Consider the following 26,259-nt stretch of genomic DNA (forward strand, 5'->3'; position numbering starts at 1 on the left):
GCAGATTGACCCCTCGCCGCTACCCGTACCTTCGCCTCGGTAGTTCTCGGCCCCGGTCAACCCCGTTTCCACCTATGTAGCGCGGCAGAAGGCGGAACTACGAGTTCCGACAGGACCCGCGCGACGCCTCTGCGGTTTTCCCGGGGGCCGACGGGAGTCGGAGTTCGGGGCCCGGAGCAACCGGAAGCGGCGCCGGCTCCCGGCATGCAGCGCGAGGAGGCGGAGGTCTGGTCGAAGCTCGGCTGCCCCACCTGTCACCGGGTGGGGGCAGGGGTGAGAGCGAGCCCTGGTGCGATTCGGCGCGGGGCGGCGGACCGTGAGTCTCTCAGCTCGCGGGGGTGGCCCGCTCCGTCCTGTTCTACACAGGACGCGGGAAAACGAACAGCAGTTCTAAGGTGGAGAAAAAAGCTTTCAACTCCTGAAAATTCCTTCTTTCTCTTTTCATCAGCCCTCTGCGTTCCCTGCCTTACAGTCTCCGTACAGTGTTCTCTTTCTTTTCACCTTCCTCCTCCCCGCCCCCAGCCAGAGTTTGCCCTACATTTCAAAGGCGACGCAGGGCGTCCTTCATTTTCTGTATTCATTTGGTGGAAGAGACAATAAAACCGTGACCCATTACCACTAAAACTGCAAAGTGCCTCATAAAGCGCTCTGGCCCAGGTTCTACCCCGGCAGAGGGGATTATTAACTGGAAACTTACAATGACTCACTGTCTGTATGACTAGTCATTTAAAGCCTTCACTCAAACTTTTCCGTCCCTTCCTCCTCCCGGCCAAGGGCTTTGCAAACTAAACAGAAGTTTGCCATATTCCATGATGTAGCCAGCTGGACCCAACTGACAGGGTTATTTTTGTGCGTCCAGCGTCGTTATACACCTTCAGGTGAAGTGGTTTTCTTTTGAATGGTCGGATTTGCTCAGGTTTTCCCAAAATACTTGATTGACTGCATCTCACGCTGCCAGGTTGCGGTTCCGTAAACATGGGAAAAGAAAAAAAGCGAAAGATAAATACGTAGACCCAACTGCTCGAAGTAGGAAAGTACCTGTTAAGTTTTCTTTTAATTCACCCTCGTGGAGCCCAAGACAGAGAAAAACATATTGTTGATATTTTTCTGCAAGAAGTCTAGACAGAGTGCAACTAACCTGTTAGCTAGAAATAACAGAGTACAGGGGGGGAACACAGAAAGAATGTTTCTTAACAGCCTTATGTTAAGGTCCAAAATCTAGATCTAGGTATTAATTTTAAACATCTATTTTAAAGGTAAAAGAGGACTCAGCCTAATGAGACAAATCAAAAACAAAGCTGTCAGTTACCTTTGAAAACCAGTCCTAAGTGGTTTGAAATTGTGTTTAATATTAAATTAGCAAATTTGATGGATGTTTTGTTTCTTTAACACATAACACTTGGGAAATTGAGCTCTATAAATGTAAAGAAACCAGTGACCTCAATTATCACAAGGCTGGCTTTAAGTTTCTCGACAGGTCTGTGGTTCATGCTCCCTGAAATCTTCTGGACATGGATTTTTTTTTCCTCCCCACAACAGAGGATTTATTCCTTTGATTAATACAAAAATCTGCTTACAGCCTATTAATATAGTTCTCTGAAGACCCCACTGGATCTTTCTTATGTGACCTGCTTTAAAGTTGGTATTAAGTGATTGCCCTCAGGTTTACAGAGAATTTACCAATGATTGATATAAAAATCAGACCTTCTTCCATATATAGGAGACCTGCCTTGCTATTGACTCAGAGTCACAAGAAGAAGAAAACACAATGTGTCAGAAATAAAGTGCCTAAAGTGACTTCTGACTCAAGATTTGCTCTCCCCAACCTACTCCTAAGAAAGTGTCAACACAAGCAACTGACTCAGATGGTGAACCACACTGTCCTTCTTCAACCCTTGTCATCAGATACCATACTTCAAGAGGAATCACCCGGAGGGCACTGGGTGATCACTCTGATAGGTTAGTTCTTCACATCTAATTAAATTAGCAGAGTTTCTTTTGGTGTTTTTTGTAGGGACAAAGAAACTGCTAAGACTGCAGCTTAGAAAAGTTGATGTCATTAACTGTCCCTGAATAGGATAATTATTCAGGAAAGAATCCACTCTGTTTGTTTTCAAAAGCTTTGACCTGCCTGAGTAGAGACACTGTTCCAAGCAGGAAAGGGAGAAGCTCTTTTTTTTTTCCCACGTTTTTCTTTTTTTTTAAAAAATTGAAATATAGTTGATTTACAATGTCTTGGTAATTACTGTTGTGTTAAGACTGGGCAACTTGAGGTCAGAATCTTTTATTCATCTTCTTTACATTTGTAATGCCCAGTATAATGCCTGGCATAAAAAACATTCTTAATAAATTTTGAATGCAGGAATCAGTAGGGAGTCTGGGACGATACTGCCCTTTTACATTCATCTGGGGCTGTTGAGACACAGGATTGTCAACTTTAAGAGATAGTTTTCCAAGGACGTCCTGCTATTCCCTGTGATACACACACAAGGTTAGCTTGACAACAGCTTAACTTTGCAAAGCTATGCTTGTTCAAGTCTGAGCCATTTTACCACAGATATTCCCATCTTCCAATGCAAATCCCCCCTGCTGGCATTCCTAGTCTCAGTCTCTCTCTCTCTCTCTCTCTCTCTCTCTCTCTGTCTGTCTCTCTCCCTCTCTCTCTCTCTCTCTCTCTCTCTCTCTCTCATTCTCTGTGGTCATCCAAGCCCCCCGCTTAGTTATTCTGCCTTTAAATCAGGGTCACAGCATTAGCACCTTTAATCAAATACACAGTAGTTTGTTTTGTTTTTTTAACCTAAGAGTTTATCTTTTATACTTCTGAACATGAGACTGATATGAAAAGTCAAAGCTGTCCCGGGCTTTTAGTGGGTGAAAATGTGTGCACACAAATGGACACTGATGTAGCAGTCCCACTCCACGAGATGTTTTCTACAGAAATATGAACACAAGTGTGAAAAGCTGTTCTTTCCAGCATTTTTTGCAGTAGCTCCAAACTGGAAACAACCTGAATGTCCATCAACAGGGAAATGGTTAAGTGATGGTGTATCAATATTATGGAATAACATGCAGCTATTAAAAAGAGTGAGAGGCCAACATGGAAATACATGTATAATATATGGCAAAGTAGGGGAAAAGCAAGATATCTAATATGTGTACATTGTACCTAGTGGATCAATGTACCTAGTGGATCAATGTACCTAGTACACTCCTATTTCTGTAAAGATATCTAGCTTTTTTTCCTCTCCCTTGAATGCTCTTTCCCTAGATCTTCACTTCTCTAGCTTGTTGTCATTCAGCTCACATGTTGTGTCCTCAGCTCAGAGACCTCTCCTAGCCACCCTGGCCCTCCGCCAACCATCACTCTCTACCATCTTATCTACTTCCAGTTTTTCACATTTTTTCACAATCTGAAATTCATATTCATTCCCATGCTTACTGCCCACCTCTTACTAGAAAATTAATTCCATCAGTCTGTCTTATTCACCATGGAGTTTCCCATCAGGTACAACATTGCCTGCCTGACATGGATAAAGTGCTCAGTAAACATTCAGGAGAGAAGGAAACATATGTATCTCTCTGTATGTTATAAAGCTTTTTAAAACATGGGCTGTTACCTATTAAGCAGTTAAGGGAAGGTGTATTTGTGCGGTGGGATTGGATGTGGAGAGGCGAGCAGCTGGGAGAAGAAAAAATTGTCAATTTTTGCTTATACTTTTATGTTTGGACTTCTCTACAACAAGCAAATTGCTTTTAAAATGTTTTTATTGAGATGAAATTCAAATAACATAAAACTGACCATTTCAAAGTGAACAATCCAGTGGTATTTAGTGCATTTACAGTGTTGTGCAACTACCACCTCTATATAGTTCCAAAACATTTTCATCATGGCATAAGGAAACCCGTAACTGTTATGGTAACGGTTCCCATTCCCATGGGAACATGCTCCCCATCTCCTCTCCCCAATGCCGCTGAAAACCACCAATCTCCTTTCTATCTCTAGGATTTACCTAATCTGGTCATTTCATATAAATGGAATCATACAATATATAACCTTTTGTATCTGGCGTCTTTCACTTAGCAAAATGTTTTCAAAATGTTGTAGTATGTATCAGTACTTCATTCCTTTTTATGGTGGAGAAATATTCCCTTGTATGGATGTACCACTTCTTGTTTATCCATTAATTCGTTGATGAGCAAATTGTTTTTATAACTTAAAGACATTAAAGGGAGTTCCCTGGTGGTCTAATGGTTAGGATTCCACGCTTTCAGCTTTTACTGCTGTGGCCCAGGTTCAACCCTGGTTGGGGAATTGAGATCCTGCAGGCTGTGCAGTGCAACCAAACAGGTGAAGTCCCAGTAAGGTATAGAATCTACTTAATTGTATTGTGGCAATGTCGATTTCCTTGTTTTGATAGTGTACTATAGTTATGTAAGATGTTACCATGGGGAAAGCTGGGTAGTGGGGACATAGGACCTCTTGTAATATTTTTGCAAATTCTTATGAGCCTCTAATTACCTCAAAATAAAAAGTTAAAAGGTTAAAAACTCTCATACTAACAAAAAGCCATGTTTTCTGAACTCTTAGAGCCCACTTGTAATTATACAGACGTTAGCCTCAGTTCCCAAGTCTTTACCAAAAGAATGTTTTTTTTTCTGCCTTTCTTAATTAAATTTGTTTGGGCCAGGGGTAGCATTGGGGGAGGGAGATTTTTTTTCACCTTTGAGGATTTTATAAATATAGAATGTACAAAGAATCACAAACACTCACATAGCTACATACAATCGCAGGATTGTCAATTTCTTTTTCACTTTTTATTTTGTGTTGGAGTATAGTTGATTAACAGTGTTCTGTTAGTTTCAGGTATACAGCAGAATAATTCAGTTATACATATACATGTATCCTTTTTCAAATTCTTTTCCCATTTAGGTTGTTACATAATACTGAGCAGAGTTCCCAGTGCTAAAAGTAGGTCGATGTTAGTTATCCATTTTAAATATAGCAGCATGTGCATGTCAGGATTGTCAATTTTTTTTTAATCCTTCTTCCTTCCTTCCTTCCCTCCTCTCTCCCACCCCCCTCCCTCCCTCTGTCCCTCCCTTCCTGTGTTGGGTCTTTGTTGCAGCGCACAGGCTTTTCTCTAATTGCGTTGAGCAGGGTCTACTCTTCATTGTGGTGTGCAGGCTTCTCATTGTGGTGGCTTCTCTTGTTGTGGAGCACGGGCTCAAGGCGTGCGGGCTTCAGTAGTTGTGGCATGCGGATTCCAGTAGTTGTGGCTCGCAGACTCTAGAGCGCAGGTTCAGTAGTTGTGGCACATGGGCTTTGTCGCTCCGCGGCATGTGGGATCTTCCTGGACCACGGCTCGAAACCGTGTCCCTTGCGTTGGCAGGCGGATTCTTAACCGCTGCACCACCAGGGAAGTCCAGGATTGTCAATTTTTAACATTATCTTGATTCATGTTTTAAGATCAGAAATAGAACAATTTCAGTGCACAGGCCACCTCTTTACACCCAACCCTGTCCTATTCTACCCCCTCAAAAAAGGCAACCGCTCATATATTTAATGTGATCCATTGAATCTATTTAAAGACATATTTATATACATATAACATACAAATCAATGAAAGATACACTATGTTGTTTTAAGATTTACATATAGTATACAAAATCTCTTTCATGTGTTTATCTTTTAACTGCTAGACAATAACTCCATCTATTTATACATTTTTTTTTTACCCATTTCCCTATTGATAGACTTTTAGGTTATTGCCAGTTTTTTGTTACACTGACAGTACTTGTACACGTGTCAGGATCCTTGCAGAAGCAAGTTACAGAAATTTCAATTCAAACTAGATTTAACCATGAGCAATGTATTATCTTACATAACTATAAACCCTAAGATAGGACTGACTTCTTAGTCCATTTGTTTGGGAGCTTAATGACATCACCAATGACCTACATCTTTCCATCTGTCTGCTGCTCTGGGTGTTGGCTTCATCCTCAGGCTGGTCCCAAGATGGCTGCAGGACTCCAGATAAGAGTTCCAGATGCCATGTCCAGAGAAGCAAGAGAGAGCATATCATCCTGCAGCCCTCTTCTACGAATGAGGAAACTTTTTCCAGAAGGCCTCTATGAGGTATCTCCTCTCATGTCATTGGCCAGAATTTGATCACCTTCGCATTCTTTTTTTTAAAAATAAATTTATTTATTTATTTATTTTTAGCTCCATTGGGTCTTTGTTGCTGCACACGGGCTTTCTCTAGTTGCAGCGAGCGGGGGCTACTCTTCGTTGCGGTGCGCAGGCTTCCCAATGCGGTGGCTTCTCTTGTTGCGGAGCACGGGCTGTAGGCGCACGGGCTCAGCAGTTGTGGTGCACGGGCTTAGTTGCTCCGCGGCATGTGGGATCTTCCTGGACCAGGGCTCGAACCTGTGTCCCCTGCATTGGCAGACAGATTCTTAACCACTGTGCCACCAGGGAAGTCCCCACTTTACCATTCTTGAAAAGAATATATATATATTCTTTTTCAGTTTCTTTTCCCTTATGGGTTATTACAAAATACTGAGTATAGTTCCCAGTGCTATACAGTAGGTCCTTATTGGTTATCTATTTTACATATAGTAGTGTGTATATGTTAACGCTAAACTCCTAATTTATCCCTCCCTGCCCCGCCAGAGTTTTTGTTCTTGCTAAATGTAGCCAACTCTGAATTATTCATAGAAATTTGGAACCAGAGGGGCATGCCAGCCCAGATAGCAATAATGAATAGAAAATTCACTGCTTGCTGCTTGATTTCCTCACCCAGCAAACATTTTGTTGAAATTGGCAACAAATACTGTGGTAAATTGACTGGTTCTGCATTTTGGCTAGACTTTCTCATTTTGTGTGGTTTGTTTGTTTTTAACAGCTTATTGAGATTTAATTTGCATGCCATACAATTTGCCTATTTAAAGGGTACAACTCAGGACTTCTCTGGTGGCACCGTGGTTAAGACTCCATGCTCCCAGTGCAGGGGGCCTGGATTCGATCCCTGGTGAGGGAACGAGATCCCACGTGCATGCTGCAACTAAGAGTTTGCATGCCACAACTAAGGAGCCAGCAAGCTGCAACTAAGGAGACCGCGAGCTGCAACTAAGATCCAGCGCAACCAAATAAATAAATAAAATAAATATTTAAAAATTAACAATAAATAAAGGGTACAACTCAGTGGTTTTTAGTATATTCACAGGTGTGACACCATCACCAAACTTCGTGGTATTTGTTTGGTTTTTATTTATTTATTTTTAAATATTTATTTATTTGGCTGCGTCGGGTCTTTGTTGTGGCATGGAGGCTTCTCTCTAGTTGTGGCGTGTGGGTTTTCTCTCTCTAGTTGTGGCGCGGGCTGCAGAGCACGTAGGGTCTGTAGTTTGCGGCACATGGGCTCTCTAGTTGAGGCACACGAGTTCAATAGTTGTGGCGCACAAGCTTAATTGCCGCATGGCACGTGGGATCCTAGTTCCCTGACAAGGGATCGAACCCACGTTGGCAGGCGGATTCTTTACCACTAGACCACCAGGGAAGTCCCTGTTTGTTTTTTAAGTCTAGATTAATGGAAATGCAGTTTGAAATGAAATGACCTAAGAGGTGACATCAAAAGGGGTCTCAATGAGTCACAAATGCATAAACAATTCTTCACAAAGAAGACTGCATTGTAAAAGATTTAAAAGGTAAGGGAAAAGGGCTTTCCTGGTGGCGCAGTGGTTAAGAATCTGCCTGCCAACAGAGGGGACACGGGTTCGAGCCCTGGTCCGGGAAAATCCCACATGGTGCGGGGCAACTAAGCCTGTGTGCCACAACTACTGAGCCTGCGCTCTAGAGCCGCAAGCCACAACTACTGAGCCCGCGTGCTGCAACTACTGAAACCCACGCTCCTAGAGCCGGTGCTCTGCAACAAGCCACTGCAATGAGAAGCCCGCGCACCACAAGGAAGAGTAGCCCCTGCTCGCCGCAACTAGAGAAAAGCCCGCGTGCAGCAACAAAGACCCAACACAGCCAAAAATAAAATAAATAAAATAAATAAATTTTAAAAAAAAAAGGTAAGGGACTGAATTGATAGCAGATGACGATGATGATGATGACAGTGATATTGTTACCTGAAAAACTCGATTCACCTCTGGGTGGGTGTCCAGCCAGAAGACACAACCAAGCCAAAGAGCAGGGAAAGGAAGGATTTATCATCTGCAGCAAGTATAGAAAACACCGGGGATCTTTCCCAAAGCAGTGTCTCCCTGAACAGCAAAATTGGGGAGGTTTTAAGCTAAGGGTACATGCATATTCATGAAGGAGCTTGCGCAGAGAAGTCAGCATAGAATTGGGGCCAAGGTCAACAGAGTCCAATCTTCAGTTGATTGAAGTCACGAGGGTCAACATCATTCTGTCCTCCACCTGAGTTCCTGCAGAACTCAAAGACTGTATTAGATTGTGATGTGTATCCCTTGAGAAGGAACTAGGACTCTGTTTTATCGCTGAACTATTGTTTCTTGACTGTTTTTCCTTTGTTCCTGCATTCCCTCACTTCTCTTAAGATCACTAATTACTGAGACCTGTTCAAGGGCAATCCTTGTGGCCAGGCTTAGATCACAAAATGGCTTAGACCCAAAATGCCTTCTTTTATGTCAAGACAGCCATGCCTGTTTCTGTTTCTCTGGGGACCCTACCCTATCTACTTACAATGTTGTTAAAACTTGGTGATGCCAACAAGATCACAATGACTTTGAGCCTGAGAACTCCGTCTTGGTTAATCAACTGGTTCTTGTCCTGAAATTGGCTTCCTCACCGGCTCCTGTGTGTTAACCACCTTCCCAATGAACTGCTAGGAAAACTCGTTGTTCTGGTTTCCCCAGGAATCAGAGATGCTTCTGTGAGTAAATCTTTTACGTCACTTTGTCCATTCATCTGAAGGAAATGCTTCTATTCAGAGATCTTAGCCAAGGTAATCCCAGTGCCCTCCGTGGCCAAAATCCAAGAAGTTTAATGATCGCGGACCTCCTGGGGTTCCCTGTAAATGGGTTTGTCCCCCTGAAGCAGAATGAAACTACCAGGACCACCCTAAGAGCTGCCTGTTTCCTCAGCCAGCATGGCCCAACTCTCTCCCTGGGTTAGCAGAGGTTGGCCATTAAAAGGTGTCTAGGGCTTCCCTGGTGGCGCAGTGGTTGACAATCCGCCTGACGATGCAGGGGACACGGGTTCGTGAAGATCCCACATGCCGCGGAGCGGCTGGGCCCGTGAGCCATGGCCGCTGAGCCTGCGCGTCCGGAGCCTGTGCTCTGCAACGGGAGAGGCCACAGCAGTGAGAGGCCCGCGTACCGCAAAAAAAAAAAAAAAAAAAAAAAAAAAAAGGTGTCTAAATAGCAGCAGTCCCCAGGTTCCACGGGCTTATTGATTTACATTTGAAATAGCTGTCTGAGGGCTAATGATTATCTCATTACATTCCCTTTGTGAACGTAAAAGACCCATAACAGAGAGCACAGAGAAAGTCTGATAGTAATCAGCTGACTCAGATGAAAAGTTGATTCATTCTGCAGAAATCCGCGTTCGTTATTCCTGAGGTATTACCGTAGTGCTTGTGATGTTTTACACCTAAGAGCCTGCACCTTTCTTTCCAGGGTCCCCGCACGTTTCTACAGACCCCTTGCTGAGAAAGGTCTGGTACAGGTAAGACGAGGAAAACTCCGACTAGGTTCAGTAGTTTTAAGCTGCACAGCTAGCCTACACATCATGTATATATTATACAAATATGTAATGACAGCAATTATAATTTATTAACAAAAATAACTATATTATCTTTAATTTTTTATTTTTAAAGAATTGGGGTAAAATATACCTAACAAAAATTTACCATTTTAATCACTTTTAGTTCAGTGGCATTAAGTACATCCATACTGTTCTGCAACCCTCACCACCATCCATCTCCAGAACTTTTTCATCATCCCTAACAGAAACTTTGTAAACCATAACTCCCTTCCCCCAGCCCCCGATAACCTCTATTTTATTTTCTGTCTCTATTAATTTGCCTATGCTAGGCACCTCATACGTAGAATCATACAGTATTTGTCCCTTTGTGTCTGGTGAATTTCACTTAGCATGTTTTCAAGGTTCATCCATGTTGTATCAGAATCTGATTCCTTTGTGAGGCTGAATAATATTCCATTGTAGGTTTATACCACATTTTGTTTATCCATTTGTTGCAGGAAGGGGGACGCCTTCCAGGGCCCCAGAGTGGGCTCTTGTCTAACACTTGGAAATGAATTGTCCGAGGAGACACACGTGCTGATAAAGCAAGAGACTTTATTGGGAAGGAGCGAGCAGGCGGAGAGCAGCAGGGTAAGGGAACCCGGGAGAACTGCTCTGCCATGTGGCTTGCAGTCTCGGGTTTTATGGTGATGGGGTTAGTTTCCAGGTCGTCTCTGGCCAATCATTCTGACTCAGGGTCCTTCCTGGTGGCGCACACATCGCTCAGCCAAGACGGATTCCAGTAAGAAGGATTCTGGGAGGTTGGTAGGACATATGGACTAGAGTCTCTCCTTTTGACCTTTCCCGAATTCTTGGTGGTAGCTTGTTAGTTCCGCTTTCCTTACCAGGACCTGCTGTTGTAAGATAACTCATGCAAGTGGCTACTATCTTGCCTGGCCAGGGTTTCAGTTAGTGTTTCCCCTAACACTTTCACCTGTTGATGGACACTTGGTGGTTTCCACCTTTTGGCTATTGTGAATAATGCTGCTGTGAACATTGGTATACAAGTATCTTTGAGTCCTGGCTCTCGATTCTTTTGGGTATATACCCAGAAGTGGCATTGCTGGCTCTTACGGTTATTATCTTTACTGTAACTTCAAAATTTATTTATCTTTAGTGTCACAACAGCCCTGAAGGGTCATATCTCCGTTGTCAAAGGGAGAAAATTCAACTTCAGAGAAATTGAATGACTTGAACCCGGATCTGTCAGACTGCAAAGCTGGGGCTCATCCTCCACATCTTCACACATAATGCTAACATCACTCGTGTGTCTTGCGTAGGGACTCAATCAGAAACTGCACAAACTAGCTCCTGTAAAGAATCTTTTAAAGCTTTGCTTTAACAAATAAGCTGTTTTCTGATCAGTTGGATTAAAAACAAATCTGTGGTTTTAAAACCGTCACTGATTCCAACAGGATGGCCGCACATTCTAAAAATGTCACTGATTCGAAACCCTATCAATTTCCAAAGATTGGAAGCATTTTACAATAAAACAGTAGGGACAATAATGCCAAAAAGCATGAAACAAGAGAAAAGTCAGAAACCAAGATATAAAAAGGGGAGAAGGGAGAAAGGATATCAAGATTTGTTGATTGAGGAAGGCTGCATGGACTTATCACAATATTTAGGTCCAATTATTCAGCACAGGGAAATGATCCTCAGTATAAACTCTGTATAATATGCATAATTCATAGAGACCTTGGGGAAGTGTATGGTCCAATAATTCTATAGCAGAATAAGTTTTATTTATTGAAAATGACCTAATTATTGAAGGGTAGCAGAATGTCCACCCAACGTGGACACAGCATGACAAATGCCAGGGCATGGCTACTGCCTGACAAATGCCACGTCATTTGTCCCCTCAGCCAAACTAGCAGAATGTGATCCTTCCTGGTTTGTCATTCATTTAACAAATGTTATTTCACATCTACTATTTTCAGGATTTAAATAATATTAATATGCCGTAGGTTATACACTGAACCGACTCTTGCTGATTACAAACTTTGCAAATAAGAATAAGCCGTAGAGACTGACTCTATTTATTTATTTATATTGGAATATAGTTGATTTACAGTGTTGTGTTAGTTTCAGGTATACAGCAAAGTGATTTAGTTATATATATATTTTTTATATTCTCTTATATTATAGGTTATTACAAGATATTGAGTATAGTTCCCTGTGCTATACAGTAGGTCCTTGTTGGTTATCTGTTTTGTATATAATAGTGTGTATAGAGACTGACTCTTGATTCAACCTGTACAGGGCAAGGTATGGGGAACAAGAAAAGCCACCTAGTTGTTTATATATAGATAAATCAGGTTATTGTGACCATCCATAAAGAGCAGTGTTGAGAGTCTGTACGTTTGAGAAGAGCCAGGGGAGGGAAGTAGAACATAACAGAAAGAGTTCAGCTTGGAGTTAGATAGAACTGGGTCTGAATCTTCCTGCAGCATTTAGCTGTGTGACTTTTGACAAGTTACTTAACCTCTCTGAGCCTTTCCCCTTAAAGCTCTTAGCATATTGCTTGTGCTCAGAAAGTGCTAATTGTAATATGTTAAGGAATTGTAATATATTAAGGATGGTGATGGTAACTCCCCTATAGTGTTACTTAAGACAACAGAAAATGGATTTGAATTGTTGCAACACTGATTTAGGTTATACATAAGAAAGAACTTCCTACTTGTTAGCATGCCCAAGGTAGAGAGAGAGGAGGGTCTGGGCTGCCAGGGGGAGCCAGCCAGGGCTACTTGGGAGGGTCCATCAGAGGTAGGAGCTGAGGGTAGGACCATGGGGGTGGCCAGAAAGGAGCCCCTTGTCTAGAGGAAGATCTGAGTTTTATATAGGTGATGGGCCAGGATCTATGTGGGCTTGAGGACCAACCCACCTCAATCTCACTTCTGCAACTTCATCTCCTGCCTCTCTCCCCATCACGGGCTACTCTCTACACTTCAGCTGCTCCTTTCTGATTCCCCGACTCGCCAAGCTTTTTTCTTTCTCCCGTCCTGTACTCTTGCTGCTCCTTCTGCCTGGCACACTGTGTACCCTGAACCTCACATGACTGGCTTCATCTCATCATTCAAGTTTCAGCTGAGATGTTACCTCTTCCTCAGAGAGATTCCCCATTGAAAATTGAAACCACCTCCTCCTCACTATCACATCACACTAATTTACAGTTAGTCCTCATTATTTGCAGATTTGATATTGCGAATACGTCTGCTCACTAGAATTTATTTGTAACCCCCAAATCAATACTCGAAACACTTTCTTGGTCATTCTTGGACACGTGTAGAGTGACAAAAAATTTCTGTCATCTGACATGCACATTCCCCGCTGAGCTGGGGAAAAGCTGTCTTCTGCCTTCTTGTTTCTGCTCTCACATTGTAAGCAAGTGTCCTTTTCAGGAGGAGATCAGGGCACAAACTATCTGAAAGTGTTCCATGTCTGTGTCTTCTTGTTGATTACTGCTCATCTGCATTCATCCGCAGTGGAGGTGCTCTGAGGGCTGCGGCTCGGCTTCCATGGTCAGTGCTGTCTCCCCTGTGCCTGACAGGCGCTTAATAAGTACGTGTCCCATTAATGAAGAAATGAGTGGAAAGATCGGGCTGTCTGCACTCAGGAGGGAAGGTCAGGAGCTGGGAGAGTCCACTGATGGATGACCATGGAAGAGATGAAGGCAGAGAGCATCCAGGCATGCCAGTGTGGGGCTCATCCAGAAACAGCCTTTTCTGTGTTGCTTATGTGGCCAGGGATGGACCCTTGTGGGGGCAGACTCCTCAGTCTGGAAAGCAAACACAGCTTGTGGTCCAGAGTTAGGCGGGGCAATAGTCATACCAAAAGTATCCATTGAGTGGGCTGCTTTTATGAGTCACATACCTTGCTCGGTGATGCGCTTCCATATTTAATCCACATATTTAATCCATGCAACTACTCCATAGGGAATGGATTGTCCCCTCAAACAAGTGAAATAACTGGCCCAGGATCCCAGAGCTACCAAGTGGCACAGCCAAAATTCAAACCTAGGCCATTCTTTTTTGTTTTTTGTTTTTTGTTTTTACATCTTTATTGGAGTATAATTGCTTTACAATGGTGTGTTAGTTTCTGCTGTATAACAAAGTGAATCAGCTATACGTATACATATATCCCCATATCCCCTCCCTCTTGCGTCTCCCTGCCACCCTCCCTATCCCATCCCTCTAGGGGGACACAAAGCACCGAGCTGATATCCCTGTGTTATTGCATCTGACCCCAAACCAGGACCCCAGCTTCAGTCTTCACATTTTTGCCATCTGTGCTTACCATCTGTACTATTATTTACTTAATGCTTTTTTCTTTAAATGGACACCCTTTCTTCACCAAGTTTATTTTAAAAGGAAACTTTATTTACTATAGTAAATAGAAAACAAGCCTCCCGTACCATGAAAAAAAGATAATTTAAAAACTACATACAAATGAAACAAAATATTATTACATTTTGGCCAGATACTGTTACCTGCTTGAGGTCCACTTTCTCTGTGTTCAAGGTGGAGGTTAGCAGGCCTTGGAGATGCATTAAAAACAGGGTAGAATTCACCAGGGACTGTCTTCTAGAACTGATCAAAGGGTAATTGAATGGAGAATAATTGTCACACTGTGTGACTTAATGTTATTTAATAGCATGCCTCTTTATCATACACAGTCTTCTCATATTCCTTCTAAATCATTTCATGTACCATGCCAGGCTTCTGGAAATAGCAACTGACCTTTGTGGCCTGAGACCCTGATGATCTTTCACTCCTGAACAGTGTGAGTAGGCAAAGTTTATGTTATGGAAAGTTGTAGAGGGAATTTAAGGAGGTAGAAATGCAACTCCTTGAGCTGACATCTGATTCAGCCCCAGAGAACAGTCCAAGGGATCAGTAGCCCCAGACAATGAGTACTCTGCTGTGTTTGCTTTCTAGGGATGCATCCAGGTCATGATGTATGGCTTTGAGAATGTTGATAAGGGTCATCAGAGGACATCAAAATTCATACTAAGGGCACAGCAGGGGACTGGTAATTGTGGAGTGGCACACAGTCAGTCCATAATAGGTGGAGAGTCAGTTTAGAAGATCTACAAAATATCTCTGTTTCCCACTCTGAGTCTTCCTCTGCAGACCTGGAAAACAAGTCAGTTATTTGATGTGCAAAGAGGAAGTGAAGTCACACCCAAATGAACAAGAGCAGAGAGGAGGGGGCGTCATGTGAAGCTGGAAAGGCTACAGGATTCCTCGTGGAGTCTTTTTTTTTTTTTTTTAATTTATTTATTTATTTTTGGCTACATTGGGTCTTTGTTGCTGTGCCTGGGCTTCCTCTAGTTGCAGCGAGCAGGGGCTACTCTTCATTGAGGTGCGCGGTTTCTCATTGCGGTGGCTTCTCCTGTTGCAGAGCACGGGCTCTAGGCGCATGGGCTTCAGTAGTTGTAGCATGTGGGCTCAGTAGTTGTGGCCTGTGGGCTCTAGAGCACAGGCTCAGTAGTTGTGGCGCATGGGCTTAGTTGCTCTGTGGCATGTGGGATCTTCCTGGACCAGGGATCGAATCTGTGTCCCCTGCATTGGCAGGTGGATTCTTAACCATTGTGCCACCAGGGAAGTACCCCCTCATGGAGTCTTAAGTTACAGAGCCTGATGTGAGATGTGTTATCAGAGAATAAGATGCCTTTGTGGTAATTCATGTGAGACTGGGGTTTAAGTCAAGGGTGATCTTGCGACATCTCAGTACTGGGAGATAGCTTGGATGGTTGAGGGGAGAGGTTGCTAGAAAGGTTTTGCGGAGAGAAGAAGGGGTGTATTTGTCTTCTACTCCTCTCTCTCATACTCCTCACCCTTAGTCATTTTATAATGACCGCGCCATCAGTTAAAATGTGAGATAAGGAGATCCGAGGCATCTCTATCTGTGTTCCATTATAATTTAATTATTCAGCACATAATATCATTCAGAGGTTATTAGATTCAAAGACTGACTCATAATTACGAAAATCTTAAGAACCTGATATAGAAAGAAAAATATCAGTTCATTACTGTACCTAGAAAAATGTCACTGCTGAGGCGATTGGAATCCTGTGCTGGTTTGATCAGCAGATCTCTGCTCTACAGAAAAGGGTACATGGGAGTCATAAAGTATTTACCTTTTTTGTGTTTGGCTTATTTCACTTAGCAGAATGTCCTCTAGGTTCATCCATGTTGTAGCGAGTCCGTGCTTTCAGTTCTTTTGCGTATATACCCAGAAGTGGAAATGCAGAATCATATAGTACTTCTAAGTTAAAATTTTGGAGGAATCACCATACCGTTTCCCACAGTGGCTGCACCCTGTTATATTCCCACCAATAGTGCATAAGTGTTCCAACTTCTCCCCATCCTCATCAACACTTGTCTTCTGTTTTGGTTTTTCTTTTTTTTTTAATAGTAGCCATCCTAGTGGGTGTGAAATGGTGTCTCATTGCAGTTTTGATTGGCATTTCTGTAATGATTAGTGATGTTGAACATTTTTAAAGTGTTTGTTACCATTTGCAGATCTTCTTTGAAAAAAAAAGTCTCTTCTTTATGCGTCAGGGTGTCTAGTTCTGTAGCATCTTTTTTCACAGCTACATAGTACTCCATTGTATAGATGCTCTATACAGTTGATTAAACCAATTTCTCACAGTTTTAAACAACATGATGATGAACATTCTTGTAACCAAATCTTTGACGGCTTCCTTAATTCTATAAAATAAATTCCTGGATGTGAACTTCTGGGTCAAAGAATATATATTTTTTCAGACCCTTTCAACCCACATTCCCTAATGCCTCGTGGAGCAGTTGTGCTGCTTACGCTGCTGCCCACAGTGTAAATTATAATTATGTCCTGTTTCTTTGGGGTTTCAATTGCCTTTGTCAGATTAGCCCAGCTGGCAGGTGCTAATCCTCGAGGCTCTTACTAAACACTATTAATGTCACCAAGCTAATAACAGCAGCAGGGACTTCCCCGGTGGCACAGTGGATAAGGATCCACCTGCCAATGCAGGGGACATGCGTTGAATTCCTGGTCCGGGAAGATCTCACATGCCGCGGAGCAACTAAGCCCGTGCGCCACAACTACTGAGCCCGTGTGCCACCACTACTGAAGCCTGTGCACCTAGAGCCCGTGCTCCGCAACAAGAGAAACCACCACAATGAGAAGCCCACGCACCGCAACGAAGAGTGGCCCCCACTCGCCGCAACTAGAGAAAGCCCGCATGCAGCAACAAAGACCCAACACAGCCAGAATAAGTAAATAAATACATAAAATTAAAAATCTTAAAAAAAAAAAGAATAACAGCAGCAGTATTCGACTCAGCAAGCTTGCATCTCACTTCCAGACAGGCGATTAGAGTCTGTTTATAATTGCTTGGTGGAAAGACTGGCTGATTTCCAGTTAGCAAACCAAACTGTTCATTTGAAAGGTTTGTTTGTGTATAATAAACTGAGTGTTTCCATAATTCAGTTTCTAATTAAACATAAAATCAGAGAATGATAATTTGCCTGATATTTTCTGATACTTCCTGGATAAATATTTGTACCCTTGTTATTGAATATTTTTTTCTGAAGATGCATTTGGTTTTTGTCTCCACTTGCCCATAGTTTTTCAGCCTTGAAGTGTTAGATGTAGCAGGGATACAAAAGACTTGTGCAGATCTGGGCAGTGATATTCAAATGAAAATGGCTTTGTCTTTGTGACAGTGAACCGGCTTCCCACTTTTCTTGTATCTACATGACATTTATTTTATTCTCTTGCATCAGCTGTCATGAATGGATGGTCCAGTTCTAGGAAGATAGCATAAAAAATAGGGGTCTACAGTCAATTAAGATTCTGGTTGAATTCTGAGGTTGAACCCAAACTTCAGTGGTGCCTAATATTTGTTTATTCTGTAACATGTACTATGGCACTAATATATTATGTACATTATAAAACATACACAAAAATTTTAAATTAGGGACTTCCCTGGCAGTCCAGTGGTTAAGACTCCATGCTTCCAACTCAGGGGGCATGGGTTCGATCCCTGGTTGGAGAACTAAGATCCCGCATGCCAGCGAGGCGTGGCCTAAATAAATAAATAAATAAATGAAAGGATTTAAAAAAAAAAAAGCTCCAATCTGATCCTGTCACTCCCCTACTAAAAAAATTTTTTTTTAATTAAAGCATAAGATAGAGAAAAAAAAATAATGGTCTAAAGCCCTAGACTCAGAGAGATTTTGTTCTACCGTGTACCAGCCTGAATAAGTAATCAAATCTCTGTGTGCATCAGGTTCATCTATAAAGAGACACAATAATAATCATAATCATAGCCTCCCTTTAATGAGAAAACGAACGTAAAAATGCCTAGTAGGCATCAGGAGTATAAGACTAATCCCTCTGTAAATATTAGCTATTATTATTGTTGCCATTATTATCATCATTGTTGTCAGTGCCTTCGGGATCTTCCTGCAGAAATTTGCAGTAGAACATTTGAGAAGGAAGTAGTATAACAGGAACTGTATTCATGGTGATACAGTTTGCTTCAGGTCTGTTAATGCTTTCTTGGGCGCTAGCGTCCCTGGACCAGAGACATTTGAACCTGTTTTGAACACAATCAAGGCTCTCAGTTCCTGTGAGGGATGTACCTTATCAACTCATAGTCTTTATGTGGGTTAAGTAGAATAGCTGAACCATTGGCACTGAGTTTAAACTCTGATGCATTCACAGAGTAGGTGCTCGATAAAAACCTGTTGAATGTTGTCCAGGGATTTAGTCATTGGCGCTTTGGGGCACACCATCATCATTATCTCTCTCTTCCTCCCTGTTTTGGATGACTTTCTTCTTCTTCTTCTTTAATCTTGTGACCGTGCCCCACGGCATGGCATGCGGGAACTTAGTTCCCCCGACCAGGGATCAAACCCGCGCCCCCTGCAGTGGAAGTGCAAAGTCTTAACCACTGGACCACCAGGGAAGTCCCAACTTCCTCCTTCTTTGGAAGTACCCACAATATGCTTTCAAAAGGGGTGCCCCTAGATGGTTGTGTTTGTACTAGTTATTCCACCTACTTACCACAGATGGTTGGACTAAGGATGGTTGGACTTGGCTCAGAAGCTGCCATTCTTCTAAGGAAGAATCCTTCCTTGCCTCTGCTAGCTTCTGGGGATGGCTGGCAACTCTTAGCCTTCCTTCGCTTGTAGAAGCATTACTCCAATCTCTGCCTCTGTTTCCACAGGGCCTGCTCTCTGTGTGACTATGTCCAAATTTCCCTCTTCTTATAAGGACACCAGTATTGGATTAGGGGCCCCTAATGACCTTATGTTAACCTGATTGTATCAGCAAAGACCCCACTTCCAAATAAGGTCACATCACAGGTACTGGGAATTAGGGCTTCAATATATCTTATTCTAGGGGGACACAATTCAACCCATAACGAGGGGGGTGCATACTGCTCTTTTGGGTTGGGTGCTCTGTGGGGGGACAATTGACAGAGACCAGGGAAGGAGGGCTCCAAGAACAGATTGAGTATAGGACAGGGCCTCTGTCCTTTGTTGGAAAGGAGCGGGGTATGTCTGAGCAAAAGCCTAGAGGACAATGTGGCAGGAACAGAGTTCAAGAAGGAACTGAGTTCAAACAGGTTGAGGGGTGAGGGACCCAGAGGGTGGGGCTCAGGCCTCCGCTAATGGTGCAGACCCTTCCCCCTGCCATGGGGCAGTCCTGGCCCAGGACTACCAAAGTGCCCACATTTTTAAGAGAGGCTAGAAATCTAGATATTTAAAGTGTGCAACCTCTCAATTTTTAAGTGTTAATAACAAAATTCGTTTGAGGCTGGCAGTTTGCAGGATGGAATTGGAGGAGGGGAGGGAGTCAGGAAAGGCATCTCAGAGAAGGTTTGGGATGGTGAATAGGAATGAAAAATAAAGGACAAGTCAAAATGTGGAATGGGTTGGCTCTCTCCTCCATCCCCTCCCCCACCAGTGGCCTTTTCCCTTTTCCTTTCTCCTTTGAAAGTCTGGCGTCATCTTTTCAAGTATCCCCACTTGCCAGCTCTGTGATCATGGTTAAGTCATCTAACCTTGCTGTACCTCAGTTTCCTCATCTGTGAAATGGGGCAAGTCCTTTAACTTCTTTGGGCTTCAGTTTCTGCTCCAAGAAATGAACTAGAGTGAGAGGAGGAGTGGAGGGCGGGGCAGCAGTTGTGAGGATTTAGTAAGATTCGGGTGGTTAATAAAAGCCAGTTCTTGTGGTCTTCCGCCCCTTCCTCTTTACACCACCCCTCACCGGCCCAGCTGTGGAAGGTTCATCAGCCTCCCAGGCCCCTGAATGGAGGGCAGCTGTCTTCCAGCTCTGCCCTCCCGAAGAGGCATTTAGGTACAACCATGGAGACCTGGCAGAGGCTGGTGGAGAGATTTCTCGGCTGTTTCCAGCCGTTTGCCGTGTTTTCCTAGAGAACTGGCAGTGGTCCCAGCATCTCTGCCTAGTGGGCAAACGCATAACCAACCAGCCGTTCCTGGTTGGGGAGGAAGGTGGGATTGAAGATCGGATGCCCAGGTACTCCTGTTGCTCTGCCTGGATGACTCTCCGGCCATCAGATACTCTTGGCTCTAATGCTTTTGAAAGCTTTATCTCCGTGATGGTTAATTTTATGTATCAACTCAAGTGGGCACAGGGTGCCCAGATATTTGGTTCAAGCTTATTCTGAATGTGTCTGTGAGAGTATTTCTTTTTCTTTTTTTAAATTTTATTTACTTATTTATTTATTTATTTTTGGCTGCGTTGGGTCTTCGTTGCTGTGTGCAGGCTTTCTCTAGTTTCCGCGAGCGGGGGCTACTCTTCGTTGCAGTGCGCAGGTTTCTCATTGTGGTGGCTTCTCTTGTTGCGGAGCATGGGCTCTAGGTGTGCGGGCTTCAGTAGTTGTGGCACGCGGGCTTAGTAGTTGTGGCACACAAGCTTAGTTGCTCCATGGCATGTGGGATCTTCCCGGACCAGGGCTTGAACCCGTGTCCCCTGCATTGGCAGGCAGATTCTTAACCACTGTGCCACCAGGGAAGCCCTGTGAGAGTATTTCTGAAGGAGATTCACATTTGAACCCATAGACTGAGTAAATTGGATTGCCCTTCCCAGTGTGAGGGGCCTCATCCAATTCTTTGGAGAACTACTCAGTTCTCCAGACTGAGAACTGGATAAGTAAGGGAGAATTCATGCTCTCTGCCTGGCTGTTTTCAAGCCAGGACATCTGTCTCTTCCTGCCTTGGGACTCAGGACTCACGCTGGAACTTACAACCATCGCCTCTCCTGGGTTTCCAACCCACCAGCTGTAGACATTGAGACTTCTCAACCTCCGAGATCACGTGAGCCAATTCCTTAAAATAAACCTATGTGTGTGGGGGGGGCATTTTTATTATTATTTCAGGCATACCTTGTTTTATTGCATTTCACAGATACTGCGTTTGGTGGGAGCGGGTTGTTTTTTGATAAGCCTTTTTTTTTTTTTTTTTTTTTAAATATATGTCTCCTATTGGTTCTATTTTTCTGGAGAACCCTGACTAATGCAACCACTTTCACTTACTTCACAACCACTTACTTGAGGCTTTTTTCCTTTCTCCCTGTCATGATCCATAGAGAAATCTTCCAAATGAAATGAGTCTGTGGCTGGTTTGGTTTGGGGACTGGAGCTCATTCTTTCATCCATTTATTTGACAGATCTGTATTGACTGAGTGCCTACTAATAGAGTTCCCTATGTTGTGCACTTCTTGGGGGATGGGGTGCAATTCACAGAGGATACAAAGTACATGGTGCCCCTGGGTTGTACAGCTTGGCAGCCTCATGCCGTGTGCTGGGTTCTGAGGACATAGCGGTGAGCAAAACCGCTTCCTGCCCTCCCAAGCTCACCTTGACCTGTGGAAAATTGCTGGAAACCAGACCAGTTCACTGGTCCCAGATGCTTCTGGCCTAAACATAAGGAAAATTACTAGTTTTGATCACAAGCAGAAGGCTTGCAATTTCAGGAGCCTGTAGGTAAACATTTTCTGACCCTCTTTATTCCCCCAGTCTGAGTTGGATGCCCCCTCTCTTTGCTCCCATCTCAGTCTCTGCTTCCCTGATCACAGCACTTACCTTCCTGTTTGAATTTGCAGACAGAGAGACCAGTTAACAGAACCCAGAAAAAAGAGCTATAGATGTACAACAGGGCTGCCTGGCAAGAGCTGTGGCTTTTGGTAGAGGAATGCAGCCAACATGCTGTGTCTTGGCAGGGAAGGAGCTAAGGATATTAATACCCCAGCCTCTTTCCTCCTGTGGGCTATTCTCCTGCCAATGTCTTCAACTGGCTGAACCCAACTCTGAGCAAGAGAGCAAGGATTAACTACTGTTGATGTGGTCCACACTTCTCAGCATCCTGGGGCAGAAAGCAGGGTAAAGGAGGTAGAGGGTGAATCTGGATGGGTAAGTGGAAACCATTCAGCACAGGAAGCAGCTCCAAATGTCCTCAGCAACAAGGTAGAACTTCCCAATCGTCCAAAAGATGGAACAGGCCACCTGATGGAAGAGAATGGTGTTATAGACAACCTAGTAGGATCAAACATCAGCTGGGAGATTGGGCTACATGACAAAGTCCTTATCAAGGACTTTATGAGATTAAATGATTCTGTGAAAGCTATTGCCACCAGCTGCCCTCCCGCTTTATCCTTAGATGGGACAACAGTAATAGTAATAACAACAACAACAATAACTGCTAACATGTAATTAACATGTAATGGATGCATAGTATGTGAGGCACTGTGCTAAGCTATTTGCATGCATCACCATATTTATTCCTCATGACAACCCTATTAGGTAGCTGTAAACTGAAGCAGTAAACTGAAGCTTAGAAAGAAGATCAGTAACTTGCTGGAGGTCACACAGCTAGTAACTAACTGTCAGAGCTGGGATTTGAACCCAGGTTTCCATGATGGATAGAGATAGCCTGAAAGCCAGCAAACAGTGGTGGTCTTGCAGCGAGAGTGGGGAAGATGTATGGAGTTCCTCTGAACAGGATGAACCCCACAGGCATAGGCATCTCTAAGAGTGGGACCCAGAGTTTGCTGTGGTCTCCCTCCAGCGTATGGATGCAGGGGCTTCACTGGCTTCATCTAGTCCAGATATGTGTGTGTCACTCAGACACCAGCTGGGGACCTTCCTGCCACAGTAGAGCTAGATGAAATATGAAATTGTCTTAGAAACACCTTCCATCCTACACCCCAGGGCATGTGGAAACCCAAAGTCCTCCTCTTGATTTCTGCTTCTTCCCAGGAGGTTTACATTTTCCTGGTGTCCGCTGCCTCTTGGGGTTCTGGTTTGTTTATGTGCTGTCTCTTTCCCGCACCATGTCAAACCCAATGTGAATTCAACTTCTTCAGTTTCCACAACAGCCAATCAAGCAGAGATTTTAGGGGAAATTGTAGAGAGTGGCCCCATCATATCGTGCATAGCTTCCTACCATCTTACTGGCTTTGTACCTCCTCTCCCCTTCCTGTCTCTGCCCCCCATCCTCTCCCTCTAGGATTCCCCTGGGGAGTCTAGCTTCTTCTCTTTCTCTTCTTTTGGGTAGTTTCCACTTCCTCTGAAGCCTTGGTACCTAAGGCCTGAGAAAAAAGAGAAGACTCACTTTCTAACCCAAGCACTTATCTAGTCATCTTTACCAACCAAGACAGTTCCCTCCCTAGAAGGGATTCTTAATTTGCTGTTAAAGTCATATAATTTTCTCCATCTTATTTTATCTATGCAACTATTGGGTATTAATTATCCAACATCTAACCAATATTGGGGCTTTTGGGACTTTATTAAGATGAGAAAAGGATAAATAGAGAATGACTGAACCCATACTATGGAATGAAAACTGTATAACTTAAATAGAAAGGCACGCAGTGGATTATGTGTTCTATACAATGGGATTCATTCTGATATTTCTTGTATTTTCTCACGAAGGACCTTTACACATTTCTTAGCTTGGGCTAAAATAATATTCTGGTTGTGGTTCAGTTTAGTGTTCTTTTCTTCAGCTTCCCACTTTTAGCTCATTCTCTTCTCTTACCTTCCTTTATTCTTATTCCTTGATCTCTCTGCTAGAGGCAGTTGCTTCCCTATATCAAGTCCTTTGTGCTATTTGCATTGAATCCTTTGTCCTAACCTCAGCACGCATGCAAAGTTCACTCCAAATGCTTGGTCTTTGCTTCAGAATTGATAAGGAAATGTGCCTTTCTCTACTCTACTCAATAAAATGCAAGTTGAAGAAAATCCATCTCAAGCTGGCTTAAACAATACGAAGGATTTCTTGGCTCCTGTGACTGAAGGAGTCTGGAGGTTGGATGGACTTTGAGTACTGTTTCATCAGTGCTCTGAAACTGTTCCTCTGAGTCACTTGGTCCTAGAATAATGGGAAGGTCACGGACCTCACATCTGTTTAGAAGAAACAAGGCTGCTCTTTCTTCATGCCTTGCTCTTAAGAGTGAGGATGTGCTTTATGAAAAGATGCTAAACAACATTCAGGCTTACAGAAATGCAAATTAAAACCACGAGATACCACTGCATATCTACCAGGATGGCTATAATCAAAAAGACGGAATTAACAGATGGTGAGTGTGTGGAGAAACAGGAACGCTCATACGTTTCCGGTAGGAATGTAGAATGGTGCAGCCACTTCAGAACACAGTTTGGCAGTCTATTAAAAACGTCAACATAAATGTACCGTATGATCAATCAATTTCCTAGGTATTTATAATTGAGAGAAATAAAAACATATGTCCCCATAAAGACTTGTACAGAATGTTCACAGCAGCATTACTCATAATAGCCAGAAAATCAAAACAACCCATCAACTGATGAATGGATAAACAAAATGTGGTACATCCTTATGATGAAATATTATTTGGTCATCAGAAGGAGTGAAGTACTGATACCTGCTACAATGTGGAGAAACTTCAAAAATATGCTAAGTAAAATAAGTCGGTCACAAAAGACCGTGCATTGTATGATTCTATTTGTATGAAATGTTCAGGAGAGGCAAATCCATAGAGACAGAACATAGATTGGTGGTTGCCTGGGGCTTGGAGTGGGACTAGAGTTGACTATAAATGAGCATGAGGGGTCTTACTGGGGTGATGAAAATGTTCTAAAGCTGTATTGTGGTGATTGTTGCACAGCTAAGTAAATTTACTAAATATCATTCAATTGTGTGCTTGAAATGGTTCACAGTATGTTAGGAAAAAAAAGAGAGAGAATGTTTTCCCAATGCCCCTAGCAAACCACTTCTTGGGATTCACTGGCCCAAGCTGTGGCTTGGGGAATGGCATGTACTTACTGGTCTGGGCCTTGGTTCTGGAAAGGGAAAGCCCATCCCTGGAGCTGGGGCTGTGGTCAGCTCTTCTGAAGCACTGGGGATGTGAGTAGAGATCACTACCTAGACAAAAATCAGGGTATCGCAAGGAAGGTAGAAATGAAGCTGAGTGGGCAGCCACTGTGTCAACCACACCCAAGACTGGCTGCTTAATACAGCGGCCCTACCCCTGCATTCTCTGATCTGTTACCCACATTTGGTCTCTGAGTTCTCTGCCCAGTATGGCAAAGGGAAGGAGGGGTCATGGGAAGAATCACTTCTTGAGAACATGGAACCTCAGCTAGGGTGACCAACTGACCTGGTTTCCTTGGAACGGAGTGGTTTCCTGGGATGCAGGACTCAAGGTAATAACACTGGGAAAGTCCCAGGCAAACCAGGAGAAGCTGGTCACCCGATGACCTCACCAAATAGAAATATAGAAGCAGTCCTAATGAATTGGTGGATCTTGGCATCAGTGGCTTCTAACACCACAGAAAGACAGTCAGTCATTGTGTGCCTGTGATGAACACACACTCAGCACCATTTCTGAAATAATTTTTTGGCAAAAAACTTGAACCTAAATATAAAGAAGGCTGTAGATCTAACTCTCAGTTAATAGGAAATACAGAGGACCATGGGGGATATGAAATGACTCCACGTAGGCACTCTATAGGACAAATGACAGATGACCTAATTCTTCAACAAGTAAATTGGAAGGGGCAAAAAAAAAAGAGACAGAGGGAGGACCTGTAGATTAAAAGACACTTAAGAAGCATATCAACCAGTTGCAATGTGCGGATCTTATTTGGATCCTGATTTGAAGAGACTAAGAGAAAGAGAGAGGGAATGTGTGTGTCAGGAATGTCTAATAAGATATTTGATGATATTAAGAAATTATTGGTATATATAAAATAGGTAAACAACAAGGGTTTACTGTATAGCACAGCAAACTATATTCAACATCTTGTAATAACCTATAATGGAAAAGAATTGTGAAAAAATTTATATGTATAACTGAATCACTTTGTACACCTGAAACTAACACAATATTGTAAATCAAATATACTTCAATTTTAAAATTTATTGGTATAATACTATATTTTGGCTAGGTTTTCTCAAAAAGAGTCCTTACCTTTTAGACATACATTC

General features: G+C 43.1%; 1 protein-coding gene and 1 long non-coding RNA gene across 3 annotated transcripts in view; one reads left to right on the forward strand and one right to left on the reverse strand.

Annotated features, from left to right (window-relative positions):
• Window positions 1-5,823: 5,823 nt before the first annotated feature.
• The window catches only part of TNFRSF17 (TNF receptor superfamily member 17), a 64,493-nt gene continuing 44,057 nt past the window's right edge, over window positions 5,824-26,259 (forward strand). The window contains exons 1-2 of one of the 2 annotated variants that reach the window (XM_049699772.1): window positions 5,824-6,136; window positions 9,646-9,694. The gene's annotated coding sequence lies outside the window, so the exon portion shown is untranslated. Of the gene's footprint in view, window positions 6,137-9,361; window positions 9,695-26,259 lie in introns of those variants that run through there. The other variant, XM_049699773.1, reaches the window with a different exon arrangement.
• Window positions 21,565-25,342, reverse strand: LOC125961516 (uncharacterized). The gene is made up of 3 exons (XR_007472313.1): window positions 25,326-25,342; window positions 25,096-25,194; window positions 21,565-22,295 (listed from the first exon to the last, which is right to left on the reverse strand). It is a non-coding gene; the product is annotated as an uncharacterized LOC125961516 (long non-coding RNA).

This window comes from Orcinus orca, chromosome 16, assembly GCF_937001465.1.
Source record: "Orcinus orca chromosome 16, mOrcOrc1.1, whole genome shotgun sequence".
Lineage (NCBI taxonomy): Eukaryota > Metazoa > Chordata > Mammalia > Artiodactyla > Delphinidae > Orcinus > Orcinus orca.